This window comes from Oncorhynchus kisutch, linkage group LG8, assembly GCF_002021735.2.
Source record: "Oncorhynchus kisutch isolate 150728-3 linkage group LG8, Okis_V2, whole genome shotgun sequence".
Lineage (NCBI taxonomy): Eukaryota > Metazoa > Chordata > Actinopteri > Salmoniformes > Salmonidae > Oncorhynchus > Oncorhynchus kisutch.
In genome coordinates, this window is record NC_034181.2 from 2494622 (window position 1) to 2513796 (window position 19175).

The window sequence follows — 19175 nt, forward strand, 5'->3', positions numbered from 1 at the left end:
GGGTACGGCAGCTTTCAACAAAGAGAGGGGGGATAGCAGCTCTCAGCAGAAGAGTAGGAAGGGGATAGCAGCTCTCAGCAGAAGAGAGGGGGGGATAGCAGCTCTCAGAAGAGGGGGGGATAGCAGCTCTCTCAGAAGAGGGGGGGATAGCAGCTCTCAGAAGAGGAGGGGATAGCAGCTCTCAGAAGAGGTGGGGATAGCACCTCTCAGAAAGGGGGGGATAGCAGCTCTCAGAAGAAGAGGGGGGATAGCTGCTCTCAGAAGAGGAGGGGGGGGGTACGGCAGCTTTCAACAGAAGGAGGAGGGGGATAGCAGCTCTCAGCAGAAGAGTAGAGGGGATGCAGCTCTCAGCAGAAGAGGAGGGGGGATAGCAGCTCTCAGAAGAGGGGGGGGATAGCAGCTCTCAGAAGAGGAGGGGATAGCACCTCTCTCTGAAGAAGAGGGAGGATAGCAGCTCTCAGAAGAAGAGGGGGGATCGCAGCTCTCAGCAGAAGAGGAGGGGGGGATAGCAGCTCTCAGCAGAAGAGGAGGGGGGATAGCAGCTCTCAGAAGAAGGGGGATAGAGCAGCTCTCAGAAGAGGGGGGGGATAGCAGCTCTCAGAAGAGGGGGGGATAGCAGCTCTCAGAAGAGGGGGGATAGCAGCTCTCAGAAGAGAGGGGATAGCAGCTCTCAGAAGAGGGGGGATAGCAGCTCTCAGAAGAAGGGGGGATAGCAGCTCTCAGAAGAAGAGGGGGGGATAGCAGCTCTCAGAAAAGAGGGGGGGATAGCAGCTCTCAGAAGAAGAGGGGGGATAGCAGCTCTCAGAAGAGGAGGGGGGATAACACCTCTGAAGAAGAGGGAGGATAGCACTCTCTCAAAGAAGAGGGGGGATAGCAGCTCTCAGAAGAGGAGGGGGGAAGCAGCTCTCAGAGAGGAAAAGAGGAGGGGGGGATAGCAGCTCTCAGAAGAGGGGGGATAGCAGCTCTCAGAAGAGGGGGGGATAGCAGCTCTCAGAAGAGGGGGGGATAGCAGCTCTCAGAAGAGGGGGGATAGCAGCTCTCAGAAGAGGGGGATAGCAGCTCTCAGAAGAGGGGGGATAGCAGCTCTCAGAAGAAGAGGGGGGATAGCAGCTCTCAGAAGAAGAGGGGGGATAGCACCTCTCAGAAGAAGAGGGGGATAGCACCTCTCAGAAGAGGAGGAGGGGGGGATAGCTCCTCCTCCGAAGAAGAGGGGGGATAGCACCTCTGAAGAGGAGGGGGGGATAGCAGCTCTCTGAAGAGGAGGGATAGCACCTCTCAGAAGAGGAGGGGGGATAGCACCTCTCAGAAGAGGAGGGGGGATAGCAGCTCTCAGAAGAGGAGGGGGGGTAGCAGCTCTCAGAAGAGGAGGGGGATAGCAGCTCTCAGAAGAGGAGGGGAGTAGCAGCTCTCTGAAGAAGAGGGAGGATAGCAGCTCTCAGAAGAAGAGGGGGATAGCAGCTCTCAGAAGAGGAGGGGGATAACACCTCTCTGAAGAAGAGGGGGGAAAGCAGCTCTCAGAAGAAGAGGGGGGATAGCAGCTCTCAGAAGAGGAGGGGAGTAGCAGCTCTCTGAAGAAGAGGGAGGATAGCAGCTCTCAGAAGAAGAGGGGGGATAGCAGCTCTCAGAAGAGGAGGGGGATAACACCTCTGAAGAAGAGGGGGGAAAGCAGCTCTCAGAAGAAGAGGGGGGATAGCAGCTCTCAGAAGAAGAGGGGGGATAGCAGCTCTCAGAAGAAGAGGGGGGATAGCAGCTCTCAGAATAGGGGGGGATAGCAGCTCTCAGAAGAGGGGGGATAACACCTCTCTGAAGAAGAGGAGGGAGGATAGCAGCTCGCAGAAGAAGAGGGGGGATAGCAGCTCTCAGAAGAAGAGGGGGATAGCAGCTCTCAGAAGAGGAGGGAGGGATAGCAGCTCTCAGAAGAGGGGGGGATAGCAGCTCTCAGAAGAGGAGGGGGGATAACACCTCTCTGAAGAAGAGGAGGGAGGATAGCAGCTCTCAGAAGAAGAGGGGGGGATAGCAGCTCTCAGAAGAAGAGGGGTGATAGCAGCTCTCAGAAGAAGAGGAGGGGGGATAGCAGCTCTCAGAAGAAGAGGGGGGATAGCAGCTCTCAGAAGAAGAGGGGGGGATAGGCAGCTCTCAGAAGAAGAGGGGGGATAGCAGCTCTCAGAAGAAGAGGGGGGATGGCAGCTCTCAGAAGAGGAGGGGGGTAACACCTCTCTGAAGAAGAGGGAGGATAGCAGCTCTCAGAAGAAGAGGGGGATAGCAGCTCTCAGAAGAGGAGGGGGGGGATAGCAGCTCTCAGAAGAAGAGGAGGGGGGATAGCAGCTCTCAGAAGAAGAGGAGGGGGGATAGCAGCTCTCAGAAGAAGAGGAGGGGGGATAGCAGCTCTCAGATAGCAGCTCTCAGAAGAGAGGAGGGGGGATAGCAGCTCTCAGAAGAAGAGGGGAGATAGCACCTCTCAGAAGAAGAGGAGGGGGGATAGCAGCTCTCAGAAGAGCAAACGGGAAGAAGGCGGAGAGGAGGGAAGTGCCGGCCCGAGAGGAGAAAAGTTTCAAATCGTTGGCCTGTTAGAGGGCAGATGGTTGCCGTGGCAGCAGAGGGCAGATGGTTCCATGGCAGCAGAGTGATTTCCTTGACTACAGACAGCTGAGTGCTCTGTGGCGATGTGAAGACTCCACTGGATGTGTGAGGAAGAGAATATACTTGTTTTAATCCAGGTGGCTCCACCTCTCATTCAGCCATAGCTGGTTGATCTACCATTATCTCAACTGTCATGTTATTTGTAAATTCTTTAAATTGGCCATGTGTACAGTATTATAACAGGGATCCAATGTAGCCATGTGTACAGTATTATAACAGGGATCCATGTAGCCATGTGTACAATAACAGGGATCCACTGTAGCCATGTGTACAATAACAGGGATCCAATATAGCCATGTGTACAATAACAGGGATCCAATGCAGCCATGTGTACAATAACAGAGATCCAATGTAGCCATGTGTACAATATTATAACAGGGATCCAATGTAGCCATGTGTACAATAACAGGGATCCAATGTAGCCATGTGTACAATAACAGGGATCCAATGTAGCCATGTGTACAATAACAGGGATCCACTGTAGCCATGTGTACAATAACAGGGATCCAATGTAGCCATGTGTACAGTATTATAACAGGGATCCAATGTAGCCATGTGTACAATAACAGGGATCACTGTAGCCATGTGTACAATAACAGGGATCCAATATAGCCATGTGTACAATAACAGGGATCCAATGCAGCCATGTGTACAATAACAGAGATCCAATGTAGCCATGTGTACAATTATATAACAGGGATTCAATGTAGCCATGTGTACAATAACAGGGATCCATTGTAGCCATGTGTACAATATTATAACAGGGATCCAATGTAGCCATGTGTACAATAACAGGGATCCAATGTAGCCATGTGTACAATACAGGGATCCAATGTAGCCATGTGTACAATAACAGGGATCCACTGTAGCCATGTGTACAATAACAGGATCCAATGTAGCCATGTGTACAATAACAGGGATCCAATGTAGCCATGTGTACAATAACAGGGATCCAATGTAGCCATGTGTACAATAACAGGGATCCAATGTAGCCATGTGTACAATAACAGAGATCCAATGTAGCCATTTGAACATCTTGGCCATGTTCTGTTATAATCTCCACCCGGCACAGCCAGAAGAGGACTGGCCACCCCACATAGCCTGGTTCCTCTCTAGGTTTCTTTCCTAGGTATTGGCCTTTCTAGGGAGTTTTTCCTAGCCACCGTGCTTCTACACCTGCATTGCTTGCTGTTTGGGGTTTAGGCTGGGTTTCTGTACAGCACTTTGAGATATCAGCTGATGTACGAAGGTGTAAATCAAATCAAATCAAATGTATTTATATAGCCCTTCGTACATCAGCTGATATCTCAAAGTGCTGTACAGAACCCAGCCTAAAACCCCAAACAGCAAGCAATGCAGGTGTAGAAGCACGGTGGCTAGGAAAACTCCCTAGAAAGGCCAATACCTAGGAAGAAACCTAGAGAGGAACCAGGCTATGTGGGGTGGCCAGTCCTCTTCTGGCTGTGCCGGGTGGAGATTATAACAGAACATGGCCAAGATGTTCAAATGTTCATAAATGACCAGCATGGTCGAATAATAATAAGGCAGAACAGTTGAAACTGGAGCAGCAGCACAGTCAGGTGGAAGTTGAAACTGGAGCAGCAGCATGGCCAGGTGGACTGGGACAGCAAGGAGTCATCATGTCAGGTAGTGCTGGGGCATGGTCCTAGGGCTCAGGTCAGTTGAAACTGGAACAGCAGCATGGCCAGGTGGACTGGGGACAGCAAGGAGTCATCATGTCAGGTAGTCCTGGGGCATGGTCCTAGGGCTCAGGTCCTCCGAGAGAGAGAAAGAAAGAGAGAAGGAGAGAATAGAGAACGCACACTTAGATTCACACAGGACACCGAATAGGACAGGAGAAGTACTCCAGATATAACAAACTGACCCCAGCCCCCCGACACATAAACTACTGCAGCATAAATACTGGAGGCTGAGACAGGAGGGGTCAGGAGACACTGTGGCCCCATCCGAGGACACCCCCGGACAGGGCCAAACAGGAAGGATATAACCCCACCCACTTTGCCAAAGCACAGCCCCCACACCACTAGAGGGATATCTTCAACCACCAACTTACCATCCTGAGACAAGGCTGAGTATAGCCCACAAAGATCTCCGCCACGGCACAACCCAAGGGGGTTGTGTACAATAACAGGGATCCAATATAGCCATGTGTACAATAACAGAGATCCAATGTAGCCATGTGTACAATAACAGGGAACTAATATAGCCATGTGTACAATAACAGGGATCCAATATAGCCATGTGTACAATAACAGGGATCCAATGTAGCCATGTGTACAATAACAGGGATCCAATGTAGCCATGTGTACAATAACAGGGATCCACTGTAGCCATGTGTACAATAACAGGGATCCAATATAGCCATGTGTACAATAACATGGATCCAATATAGCCATGTGTACAATAACAGGGATCCAATGTAGCCATGTGTACAATATTATAACAGGGATCCAATGTAGCCATGTGTACAATAACAGAGATCCAATGTAGCCATGTGGACAATAACAGGGATCCAATGTAGCCATGTGTACAATAACAGAGATCCAATGTAGCCATGTGTACAATAACAGGGATCCAATGTAGCCATGTGTACAATAACAGGGATCCAATGTAGCGACGTGTTTGTTCAGTACTTTGTGGTAGTATGTGCCAGGAGCACCGGGTTTGTGTCAAGAACTGCAACGCTGCTGGGTTATTCACACTCAACAGTTTCCTGTGTGTATCAAGAATGGTCCACCACCCAAAGGACATCCAGCCAACTTGACACTCCTGTGGGAAACATTGGAGACAACATGGGCCAGCATCCCTGTGGAACGCTTTGGACACCTTGTAGAGTCAACATGGACCAGCATCCCTGTGGAACGCTTTCAACACCTTGTAGAGACAACATGGACCAGCATCCCTGTGGAACGCTTTGGACACCTTGTAGAGTCAACATGGACCAGCATCCCTGTGGAACGCTTTCAACACCTTGTAGAGTCAACATGGACCAGCATCCCTGTGGAACACTTTCAACACCTTGTAGAGTCAACATGGACCAGCATCCCTGTGGAACGCTTTAGATACCTTGTAGAGTCAACATGGACCAGCATCCCTGTGGAACGCTTTGGACACCTTGTAGAGTCAACATGGGCCAGCATCTCTGTGGAACGCTTTGGACACCTTGTAGAGACAACATGGGCCAGCATCCCTGTGGAACGCTATTCAACACCTTGTAGAGTCAACATGTGCCAGCATCCCTGTGGAACGCTTTCAACACCTTGTAGAGTCAACATGGACCAGCATCCCTGTGGAACGCTTTGGACACCTTGTAGAGACAACATGGGACAGCATCCCTGTGGAATGCTTTCGACACCTTGTAGAGTCAACATGGACCAGCATCCCTGTGGAACGCTTTCAACACCTTGTAGAGACAACATGGACCAGCATCCCTGTGGAACGCTTTCAACACCTTGTAGAGTCAACATGGGCCAGCATCCCTGTGGAACGCTTTGGACACCTTGTAGAGTCAACATGGGCCAGCATCTCTGTGGAACGCTTTGGACACCTTGTAGAGACAACATGGGCCAGCATCCCTGTGGAACGCTATTCAACACCTTGTAGAGTCAACAGGGACCAGCATCCCTGTGGAACGCTTTGGACACCTTGTAGAGTCAACATGGGCCAGCATCCCTGTGGAACGCTTTGGACACCTTGTAGAGTCAACATGGGCCAGCATCCCTGTGGAACGCTTTGGACACCTTGTAGAGTCAACATGGACCAGCATCCCTGTGGAACGCTTTGGACACCTTGTAGAGTCAACATGGACCAGCATCCCTGTGGAACGCTTTGGACACCTTGTAGAGTCAACATGGGCCAGCATCACTGTGGAACGCTTTGGACACCTTGTAGAGTCAACATGGACCAGCATCCCTGTGGAACGCTTTGGACACCTTGTAGAGTCAACATGGACCAGCATCCCTGTGGAACGCTTTGGACACCTTGTAGAGTCAACATGGACCAGCATCCCTGTGGAACGCTTTGGACACCTTGTAGAGTCAACATGGGCCAGCATCCTTGTGGAACGCTTTGGACACCTTGTAGAGACAACATGGACCAGCATCCCTGTGGAACGCTTTCAACACCTTGTAGAGTCAACATGGACCAGCATCCCTGTGGAACGCTTTGGACACCTTGTAGAGTCAACATGGGCCAGCATCCCTGTGGAACGCTTTGGACACCTTGTAGAGTCAACATGGGCCAGCATCCCTGTGGAATGCTTTGGACACCTTGTAGAGACAACATGGACCAGCATCCCTGTGGAACGCTTTGGACACCTTGTAGAGTCAACATGGGCCAGCATCCCTGTGGAACGCTTTGGACACCTTGTAGAGACAACATGGACCAGCATCCCTGTGGAACGCTTTGGACACCTTGTAGAGACAACATGGACCAGCATCCCTGTGGAACGCTTTGGACACCTTGTAGAGTCCATGACCTGACACATTGAGACTGTTCTGAACTAAATATTATGAAGGTGTTCTTAATGTTTTGAACCCTCTTTTACAGTTTAATAATGTGCCAGTTGGGAAGGAGCGTCATTGGGTCCCTCTTTACACAATCACAACATGGACAAAATAAGTGCAAGATTGTAAATCTAGAAATAAATGTTCAATAGGAACAGATTACTCTAATAGGACATTAGAGGACGTGTTATAAGGAAACAACGTGGCGGTTCTGTTAGTGGGTCTGGCCACGGCTGATGATGTAGTTGTTTCTATGTTTTGTTTATGTTTATAAAATATATAACAATAAACAGGGTGTAATCTGTGCCATATCCTGAAGGGGGCGCTGTAGTGTAACTAATTATTCTAGTTTCCTTAATAACTTGACAGCCTACCATTTCATAGGCTACATGCATAACAGAAAATGTTGTTTATTATAGTCTATTAACTAACCATATTTAGGGAATAAGTCGTTGCATTATTATATATTGTATCATTAAGCTACATGAAGTGAATGTTGTAAGCCTATCCTGTCCAAAGGCCTACTTTCAAAATGAATCTGAAGAGTACTTGAATCAACAGCTGAGACTACTGTCAACATATATACGACAAAAAGATTACGTCATGTTTAACCACGTCAGATCAATAAATAAAATGGACATTGTTGATATTTTTGGCACGTGTCTTCCTCGGGGGCGCGCATCACTAAAAGCCTGCAGACCTCCAGCTATTGGCCCTCGATCACATCTGAGACCGCACCCCCCCGTAAAGCAATTGGTTGTTGGAAGGTTGTTCCGATTTTAATTGGTCCTGAGTCATTGGAGAGGAGGGCAATATGATTTTATTCAGACTCTTTGTAACAAATTCGAATGTAATGATTCATTTGGGAAAACAACTATCATCACACAAAAAACACAACTCATCCAATTGCAAGAATTGATCCTAGAATATACTGAAGAATCGTGCGTGGAGTCATTATTTCATCTCTAGTGCTAAACCTCGCCGAGAACAAAACAACACGACACGGATTTGAATTCCATTCCATATATTGGACAAGCTGCAGTAGGGACGGGATAGCCTCCTGCCCAGCTGACGCCGGCGGTGACCTAGCTACATGGCAATTAACATCATCCAGAAAACCAAGCCCGCTAATTAAGCTGCACAGTTTTTCATTTGGGACTTTAAACGTGTTGTTCCGACAGTGTAGGCAACCTACTGGATAGCAGGAACCAGGCTAGACAAGGCTACTTTTCATCCTTTAACTGCCCCAGTCCGCTGTGTTATTTGTGCATGGATTGAATAACTTGAGGCTCAGTCGGAATCTGCAATGATTTGCTCAGACTGGAGAAAGACCCGAGCCAACTGTGTTGAAGCCTAAAAGGATGTACAGATAGGACGGAGTTTGTTTGTGTGGAACCCGGACCCGCATGCTGCTGTTCAGCCGTAGTCTTTTAGCCAGATCAGACTAGGCCAACAGTATCTCCTTTATTATTGAGTTACCTGCACAGTCGGGTATTGAGTTAGTTACCTGCATCGCTGGGCCGAATGGAAACATGAGTGAAACACAGTAAGGTGACGTCTCCGTCTTGGGGCCGTGGCAGCCCGGGCACAGACCAAGATCTGTGTTGTGAATGTGACATCCAGCTTCAGCGGAGTAATTATTACCTCCGCCTCCTACGTTCAAAGGGGAATAAAAAATTGTTTTGTGTAAGTATATGTGTATAATGGTTCTGCTTCAATCAATACAATGATTACGGATATTTATTTATTTTAGTTCTGGAGAGTTTAAACTTGGACATGTCCATAGGCTATAACTAGCCCTTTGGTTATAATTGGTTATAACCTAGTTATAAGTAGGCTATAATAACCACATTGAATTTATTTCGTATTCCCACTCGCTTTCAAAGGTCACATTGACTGATATCCCATTGATGTTGCTCAGCTGGAGGATAACGATAAAATGACAATAAAATCAGTCGTCTATATGATCCAATGTCAGGATCCAGTAAAATGATTATCACGGTCAATATCGGCTCACCGTCCTAACTTGCAGTGGGCTAATGACATGAGATGTAGCACAGAGCATTACTAAAACCCGACGCAGGATACAAAACACATGACATCATCAGGCTAGCTCGACGCTCCTTCCCTCCTATAGGTTCATTGATGTTTTCCCCGCTGTTGCCATCATCATAACAATACCGGACTTTTTTTTGTTATTATTGCAAGTTATTCCAATAATTCGATGACACACTGCCTATAGATGCTTTCCCACCTGTAGACTAATATTGCATTAACAGTCATGAATAGTTCGTGGTCTGTTCTATCGGATGCAGTGACGAGACAGCGTCATGAACAATGTCTAGGCAGACACGTCTAGAGGGAATTGGGTCGTAGCCTAATATCTAAATGTTTTTTATATTAATCCGGGCAATGTAATGTGAGATAATGAGATGTGTGCGCATAGTGAAGGGCTGGTTTTAGACATCCCATACTGACTCAGTTATTATTTCCAGTATAAGATATATCCCAGGCTGACAGATGTTCCAAGGTGACGCATAGCCAGTGAGAGCTGCGGACAGGATTCGTTTTAAAGATTGGAATCCGAAAGCAATCGATTAAATAATTTACTGCCACTTGTATGCTGTGCTGTCAGTGGATTTTAAACATTTATTTCTCAATCAAAATCAAATGTATTTATAAAGCCCTTTTTACATCAGCAGAAGTCACAAAGTGCTTATACATAAATCCAGCCTAAAACCCCCAAAACAGCAAGCAATGCAGAACTAGAAGCATTGTGTCTAGGAAACACTCCCCAGAAAGGCAGGAACCTAGGAAGAAACTAGAGAGGAACCAGGCTCTGAGGGGTAGCCAGTCCTCTTCTGGCTGTGCCGGGTGGGCATTATAAGAGTACATTGTCATTAAGGCCAGATCGTTCTTCAAGGTGTTTATAGATGACAAGCAGGGTCAAATAATAATCAAGGTGGTTGCATTGGGTGCAACAGGTCAGCAGTAATATGGATGCATTGACCCCTCCCCTCATACTATTAGCTGAAGATCTCATTTAGAAAATGATTTGGTCAGAAATGCTATCATGAAATATCAACCTTGTGCCTGTGTTTGTTCACATATAGAAGACAGAACAAATAAGCCCGTTTTAATATTTTATAGGAAGGAATGAAATTGTATTTCCCCTAACCAGTTGGTCTAAGGGACCTACAGAATATAAACCTATGTTCTTTTTTAGGCAACATATTATATTCTATAAACAGCCTCACCTGCAGGAATAATAAGGCATGTAACCTTGTGTTTATCATGTCGTGATCAGTATGATAATATCTCCCTGTATTTATTTACACATCCGGGTGTTTCTCCACCTCAGCCGCAGCCTCACCTTATTGGTCGCTGTAGCTGTCTGTCATAACCTGGGTCTGTCCCAGCAGTGACGTTAGACGAGGCTACCACGAACACAAAGACAACAACAAAGACGGACGGAGGAAAAGGAAAGCTTTAGTGATCGCTGCTGCTGGATACCTGACAACATCACTCCTTGACCATTACACAAGCACACTAGAAAGAGGACAACCGTTTCATGATATGAAAAACATTACCATCAAGCACACAAGTCAATATATGTCAAGATTCGCTCTGAGCAGATTCGTTTCAGGTGGTGAGTGTGATACATTGTTACAGACAGTATTGATGATGGGATACATTGTTAAAGTTGATTTTGACGCGTGGAGTTGTTTTTCTTTGTTACGCTAGTAGTTATTATTGTTTTAGATTTGACAGCCAGAACAAAACATTGTCGTTGACCATAAAGACAAGTACATACTTCATGCATTTGGTTGTATTAACACATTAATAACGTAAAAAAACAAACTAGACGTTGTTGAAATGAGAATGCCTTTTTGGTATTATTGCTCTCTTTGGCGATCGCAAAACGTGTCTCCTGTTGCTGCATCCAATGTTTTGCTCATTGGTTTGTTTGTTTTGTTGATTTGGGAGAGAAACCATAGCTGTCCTTTGTTTGGCGTTCTTCTCCATTCTTCTTCCTGTATTGGTTACCTAGACCATACCTCAGTGGTCATGAAGCACGCTGCCTTCCTTTGTTATAAACAACAGCTCCTGCGCTCTGCTCTGTTCTGCTGTGCGCTTCTTTTTCTTTTGTTAGATTTTCACATTGCTGCTTCGAGGTTTCGTGTCATAACTCTCCAATCACATATCCCTATATTAAACTCAATGACAGTAGTGCAAGTTCATTTAGCTGACGTCAAAGTTAAATTGCTGTGGATTTATTTTTCATAGTGTATAATATAGCTTTTCCTATTTGTGGGTATTTGGATGCCTGGACACGTGATAGATATCCATGCTGGTTTGGTTGGCTAGCTGTAAGACCGCCAGGCTCGAAGCTCCCGTGGTCTTTCTGAGGGAGCGAGGCATCATGGAGCCAGACAAGGAATCCAAATACATTAATCTCACCAGCCAGACCAACCTGGACTCAGGGGTAGACGTTACATATTAAATGTATATCCAGGGCAGGCAAATTAGTATGGTATTAATTGTGGATGTCCATCATCCATTTTCATATTATATGTTACGAATTAGAATTATTATGGCATGTTACTAATTTCAATTCGTACAATATGTTACACATTTGCTAAACACATGTTAGGAATTTATATTTGTTGTGTCTAACGTTAGCTAGGTGTCTAATGGTAATTTTTAGCTAGATGGCAAGCATGAGCTAGGCTAGCGGTCAATGTTAAAGCGTTATGTTAGGGTTAGCTAACATGCTATGTAGCTAAAAAAAAAAAAGTTGTAAGAAGTTGCTAATTATCTAAAATGCTAAAGTTGTCCGTGATGAGTTTCGAACACACAACCGTTGGTTTGCTAGGCATAAGTAATCTTAAGTAATCTTCTACCTTATGTAACCATACCAAACGTAACATATACTAATATCAGTGTCCTGGCTTTACGTTTTATATGTTACGTCTAGTTTATGAGACCAGGCTGGCTAATCAGCCACATACACTATAAGTGTATGTGCATACTTCCGTGCTCCACACTCTCATGCGCCGATGATTCTCCGACCACGTTCACTTGAGTACGTTCTTGTGAGGACAAGAGTGTGAAGCATGCATAAAACAATACATTTGAGAAGCACTCGCACTGTCTTATCAAAGATTTTTCAACTGAACCAAGATAGACCACAGCCCGTCCTTTCAAATGAGCAAATGAGTCATAGTGGGTAGAGCCAAGCACGAGCTAGCGAGATCCTATTGGTGCTTTCTAGCATTTATTTGCATATTTCCATTAGGGAACGCCTACTCTGTGAAGTGCACGTGTGCAATAATTCAATTCACCTTTGCACTTCTAAAACAACATTTTTTTTCAACTTTGGAAAAGGGTAAAGTCTACAGAACGTAGTCCACTCTGTTCGTAAGAGATTGTAGTTTTGGGAACAGCAAACTGTTTTGAGATCAAATGTTTCATCAATGGGAAATTGTGCAGAATGTCGGTCAAAATCCATCTTGTTCCATCTTCTCCCACTGCCAACCACTGGGCTTCGTAGTGAATGGAAACGCCAAGCGGATGCTTCACAATTATTTATCTGGTGAAATATGTCACATTGTTCTGTGGCATTACCTCACGCTTCACCTCCCCATTCACTGAACCTTCCTCTAAGATATACACAAAGCAAACATTTTACTTCATAATTGTCATCTGGATATGTGAATCGTAATAATCTAGCTAGCCAGCTAGTTAAACAGGCAAAAATTACATAGAACTAATGTTATGCAAGGTAGCTACCAATTCTTCGTGGCTAGCTAGCAACATAGCCAGTTAGCCCTATTGACTTACCATGGATTTACCCATTAACTGAACCTTCTTCCAGCCAGGACAATGGCAATAGAGACTAAGCAAGATATACACTAAGCAACAGTTTTACTTCATAACTATCAGCTAGCTATATGTGAATCATAATAACGTAGCAAACCAGATCGTTCAACATGCAAAAATGACCTAAAACAAAATATTATGCAAGAGAGATGTCAATTCTTGTGTGTTTAGTTAGCTAACAATTCTTTGTCGCTATCTGGCTAGCTAACAGTACTAGTAGTTAGCCAGTTAGCCCTATTGACTTAATATGGGCTTACAATCTACATTACATAACATGCCAAAATTAACATTAACATTATCAAGATAAAATGTTGTAGTTAGGCAACATATGAGATGTTGAATGGAATTTCATTCCAAAGTCAGAGTGTATTTTGTCTCACTTCATCTCAAATAATGGCAGCCATTTTGATTGGAAGACATATTGCGTAATTTTTTTGTGCATACTTTCCGTTGAAGCTTGAATCGATGCATGCTTCATGTACAAATGTACATACGGAGTACGCATTCGATAAGTGCCCTCCGTGCTCCGTTTCTCATACATTGATTTGGACCCATTTGGTGCTCAGAGCATATATATGCATTTTGAGAAACAGCCTGTATAAACCAAAGTATGTGGACACCCCTTCAAATTGGTGAATTTGGGCTATTTCAGCCACACATGTTGCTGACAGGTGTATAAAATGGAGCGCACAGCCATGCAATCTCCATAGACAAACATTGTCAGTAGAATGGGCCTTACTGAAGAGCTCAGTGACTTTCAACGTGGCACCGTCAAAGGATTCCACCTTTCCAACAAGTCAGTTTGCCAAATGTATGCCCTGCTAGAGCTGCCCCCGGTCAACTGTAAGTGATGTTATTGTGAAGTGGAAACGTCTAGGAGCAACAACGGCTCAGCCGCGAAGTGGTAGACCACACTAGCTCACAGAACTGGACCGCCAAGTGCTGAAGCAAGTATCGCGAAAAAAATAATTTGTCCTCAGTCTCAACACTCACTGCCGAACTGTTCCAAACTGCCTCTGGAAGCAACGTCAGCACAAGCTGTTTGTCTGGAGCTTCATGAAATGGGTTTCCATGGCCAGTTTCCAATCCTAAGATCACCATGCGCAATGCCAAGTGTTGGCTGGAGTGGTGTAAAGCTCGCTGCCATTAGACTCTGGAGCAGTGGAAACGCTTTCTCTGGAATGATGAATCACTCTTCACCATCTGGCAGTCCGATGGACTTATCAGGGTTTGTCAGGAGAACGCTACCTGCCCCAATTCATAGTGCCAACTGTAAAGTTTGGTGGAGGAGGAGTTATGGTCTGGGGCGAGGGCCCCCTTGCCATGATGACGGATGTGCATTAAGCACAACTTCTGGTGGTGGGGGGAGGGGTTAACATCTCATTCCAAAAAAACACTGTCCAGCCAAGACAAGAAGACTGGTCTCACCACCAGTGACTCGTCAGTGTAACATGTGATCGTACTTAGTAACTCTCTTCAGTTGTGTTTTTAAAGAAGGGACAGTCCAGCCAGCGGTCCCAGTTGATTGGGGTTTAGTCTGATTTATAGGCTGATAGCACGTCAATATCAGACTGGGTATTTGTGTAAAACAATGACAGAAATAGTATAAAATACAATACATGTAAGTACCTAAGTACCGGACGATAGGAAGCACATTAGATGTACCGGATGATAGGAAGCACATTAGATGTGCAGGACGATAGGAAGCACATTAGATGTACCGGACGATAGGAAGCACATTAGATGTGCAGGACGATAGGAAGCACATTAGATGTACCGGACGATAGGAAGCACATTAGATGTGCAGGACAATAGGAAGCACATTAGATGTACCGGACGATAGGAAGCACATTAGATGTGCAGGACAATAGGAAGCACATTAGATGTACCGGACGATAGGAAGCACATTAGATGTGCAGGACGATAGGAAGCACATTAGATGTGCAGGACGATAGGAAGCACATTAGATGTGCAGGACGATAGGAAGCACATTAGATGTACCGGACGATAGGAAGCACATTAGATGTGCAGGACAATAGGAAGCACATTAGATGTGCAGGACGATAGGAAGCACATTAGATGTGCAGGATGACAGGAAGCACATTAGATGTGCAGGACGATAGGAAGCACATTAGATGTACCGGACGATAGGAAGCACATTAGATGTGCAGGACAATAGGAAGCACATTAGATGTGCAGGATGACAGGAAGCACATTAGATGTGCAGGACGATAGGAAGCACATTAGATGTGCAGGACGATAGGAAGCACATTAGATGTGCAGGACGATAGGAAGCACATTAGATGTACCGGACGATAGGAAGCACATTAGATGTGCAGGACAATAGGAAGCACATTAGATGTGCAGGATGACAGGAAGCACATTAGATGTGCAGGACGATAGGAAGCACATTAGATGTGCAGGACGATAGGAAGCACATTAGATGTGCAGGACGATAGGAAGCACATTAGATGTGCAGGACGATAGGAAGCACATTAGATGTGCAGGACGATAGGAAGCACATTAGATGTGCAGGACGACAGTATGTTGATAGCAGGAGATTCCTGATTCGTCTGCTAGCTAATGTGATCTTACACCAATAACATACAAAAGCACATCCCACGATACCTCCCATATCTAACAGGTAACATACAGTATATATACATCAGGACATGTACATAGTGGACTCTTACACGTTGTAAATATGCCAATATAATATTCTATTTCAGAACGTAACCTAGCGCTTTAGACTGGGAAGAATTAACATTCGCAACCTTCCCCTATCTGTAAGCATGACCAATGGCATAGCACCTTATTGATATGTAAATTTAACCAACCAATAGGAATGCATAAAAATGGAATACAGATTTCTGCAGTGTCAAGTGGAAACATAAACAACCCTGTTACAACCCTGTCTTTGGCATTACAAAAAGACTGACATCTTTATCTATCATTAAAACACATAATTCACCCCCCAGGGTGAAATTCCCCCATTAAAACAGTAGCAGGGTCCCCCCCAGGGTCAAATTCCCCCATTAAAACAGTAGCAGGGTCCCCCCCAGGGTGAAATTCCCCCATTAAAACAGTAGCAGGGTCTCCCCAGGGTGAACTTTCCCCATTAAAACAGTAGCAGGGTCCCCCCAGAGTGAAATTCCCCCCATTTAAACAGTAGCAGGGTCCCCCCCAGGGTGAAATTCCCCCATTAAAACAGTAGCAGGGTCCCCCCCAGGGTGAAATTCCCCCATTAAAACAGTAGCAGGGTCCCCCCAGGGTCAAATTCCCCCATTAAAACAGTAGCAGGGTCCCCCCAGAGTGAAATTCCCCCCATTTAAACAGTAGCAGGGTCCCCCCCCAGGGTGAAATTCCCCCATTTAAACAGTAGCAGGGTCCCCCCCCAGGGTGAAATTCCCCATTGAAACAGTAGCAGCTCCCCCCCCCCCAGGGTCAAATTCCCCATTAAAACAGTAGCAGGGTTCCCCCCAGGGTGAAATTCCCCCATTTAAACAGTAGCAGGGTCCCCCCGGTTGAAATTCCCCATTAAAACAGTAGCAGGGTCCCCCCCCCAGGGTGAAATTCCCCCATTAAAACAGTAGCAGGGTCCCCCCAGGGTGAAATTCCCCCATTAAAACAGTAGCAGGGTCCCCCCAGGGTGAAATTCCCCCATTAAAACAGTAGCAGGGTCCCCCCAGGGTGAAATTCCTCGTTCATCTGTGTCGTGATTTTCGGACATGAGATGACTTTCTCTCTTACATACACACACATACAACGTCATTTTGGCAGTGCTCTGGTAATGTGCTCGTATTTTTAAAGGTGTTTACAAGCTGATTGTTCACTTAACACAGTGGGGAGGGTTGTGGACGGGAGAGGCTGCTACATGGACACGCATGGTGCCCAAACTGATGACGTACGTCACACAGCTGGAGGGGAAATGAATAGACTGGGTTCAGTCAGTCCTCCCGATGAGTCCTTCTCAGATAGTTTATGCAACAACATTAGCATGGTGCTATTTAAAACTAGTCAAATAAAGTTAATTTCGATGGGCGAAGGAGAAATAACTTTTAGTATTTGGTCACCATCTAGAATCTGGTTGTCACCTTGACATGCCAGCTCAAGTAACGACAAGCCGGTGTGAAGGACCAGTACAACGGTCCTGTTTAGAGGTGCCTCCCACCGGGAGGCTACAACGGTCCTGTTTAGAGGTGCTTCCTACCGGGAGGCTACAACGGTCCTGTTTAGAGGTGCTTCCTACCGGTGGCTACAACGGTCCTGTTTAGAGGTGCCTCCTACCGGGAGGCTACAACGGTCCTGTTTAGAGGTGCCTCCTACCGGGTGGCTACAACGGTCCTGTTTAGAGGTGCCTCCCACCCAGTGGCTACAACGGTCCTGTTTAGAGGTGCCTCCCACCCAGTGGCTACAACGGTCCTGTTTAGAGGTGCCTCCTACCGGGAGGCTACAACGGTCCTGTTTAGAGGTGCTTCCTACCCAGTGGCTACAACGGTCCTGTTTAGAGGTGCCTCCTACCGGGTGGCTACAATGGTCCTGTTTAGAGGTGCTTCCCACCCAGTGGCTACAACGGTCCTGTTTAGAGGTGCTTCCCACCCAGTGGCTACAACGGTCCTGTTTAGAGGTGCCTCCCACCGGGAGGCTACAACGGTCCTGTTTAGAGGTGCCTCCCACCCAGTGGCTACAACGGTCCTGTTTAGAGGTGCCTCCCACCCAGTGGCTACAACGGTCCTGTTTAGAGGTGCCTCCTACCGGGAGGCTACAACGGTCCTGTTTAGAGGTGCCTCCTACCGGGTGGCTACAACGGTCCTGTTTAGAGGTGCCTCCCACCCAGTGGCTACAACGGTCCTGTTTAGAGGTGCCTCCCACCCAGTGGCTACAACGGTCCTGTTTAGAGGTGCCTCCTACCGGGAGGCTACAACGGTCCTGTTTAGAGGTGCTTCCTACCCAGTGGCTACAACGGTCCTGTTTAGAGGTGCCTCCTACCGGGTGGCTACAATGGTCCTGTTTAGAGGTGCTTCCCACCCAGTGGCTACAACGGTCCTGTTTAGAGGTGCTTCCCACCCAGTGGCTACAACGGTCCTGTTTAGAGGTGCTTCCTACCGGGTGGCTACAACGGTCCTGTTTAGAGGTGCTTCCCACCCAGTGGCTACAACGGTCCTGTTTAGAGGTGCTTCCCACCCAGTGGCTACAACGGTCCTGTTTAGAGGTGCTTCCCACCCAGTGGCTACAACGGTCCTGTTTAGAGGTGCTTCCCACCCAGTGGCTACAACGGTCCTGTTTAGAGGTGCTTCCCACCCAGTGGCTACAACGGTCCTGTTTAGAGGTGCTTCCCACCCAGTGGCTACAACGGTCCTGTTTAGAGGTGCTTCCTACCGGGTGGCTACAACGGTCCTGTTTAGAGGTGCCTCCTACCGGGTGGCTACAACGGTCCTGTTTAGAGGTGCCTCCTACCGGGTGGCTACAACGGTCCTGTTTAGAGGTGCCTCCTACCGGGTGGCTACAACGGTCCTGTTTAGAGGTGCCTCCTACCCAGTGGCTACAACGGTCCTGTTTAGAGGTGCCTCCTACCGGGTGGCTACAACGGTCCTGTTTAGAGGTGCCTCCTACCGGGTGGCTACAACGGTCCTGTTTAGAGGTGCTTCCCACCCAGTGGCTACAACGGTCCTGTTTAGAGGTGCCTCCTACCGGGTGGCTACAACGGTCCTGTTTAGAGGTGCTTCCCACCCAGTGGCTACAACGGTCCTGTTTAGAGGTGCCTCCCACCCAGTGGCTACAACGGTCCTGTTTAGAGGTGCCTCCTACCGGGAGGCTACAACGGTCCTGTTTAGAGGTGCTTCCTACCCAGTGGCTACAACGGTCCTGTTTAGAGGTGCCTCCTACCGGGTGGCTACAATGGTCCTGTTTAGAGGTGCTTCCCACCCAGTGGCTACAACGGTCCTGTTTAGAGGTGCTTCCCACCCAGTGGCTACAACGGTCCTGTTTAGAGGTGCTTCCTACCGGGTGGCTACAACGGTCCTGTTTAGAGGTGCTTCCCACCCAGTGGCTACAACGGTCCTGTTTAGAGGTGCTTCCCACCCAGTGGCTACAACGGTCCTGTTTAGAGGTGCTTCCCACCCAGTG

The 19175-nt window shown here is 47.1% G+C and overlaps 1 protein-coding gene across 2 annotated transcripts in view; it reads left to right on the top strand.

Moving 5' to 3' along the window:
- The first annotated feature begins 8022 nt into the window (after positions 1-8022).
- LOC116374790 (protein yippee-like 1) overlaps positions 8023-19175 on the top strand; it is a 41791-nt gene continuing 30638 nt past the window's right edge. Inside the window, exon 1 of one of the 2 annotated variants that reach the window (XM_031829544.1) lies at positions 8023-8852. The gene's annotated coding sequence lies outside the window, so the exon portion shown is untranslated. Of the gene's footprint in view, positions 8853-10576; positions 10816-19175 lie in introns of those variants that run through there. The other variant, XM_031829543.1, reaches the window with a different exon arrangement.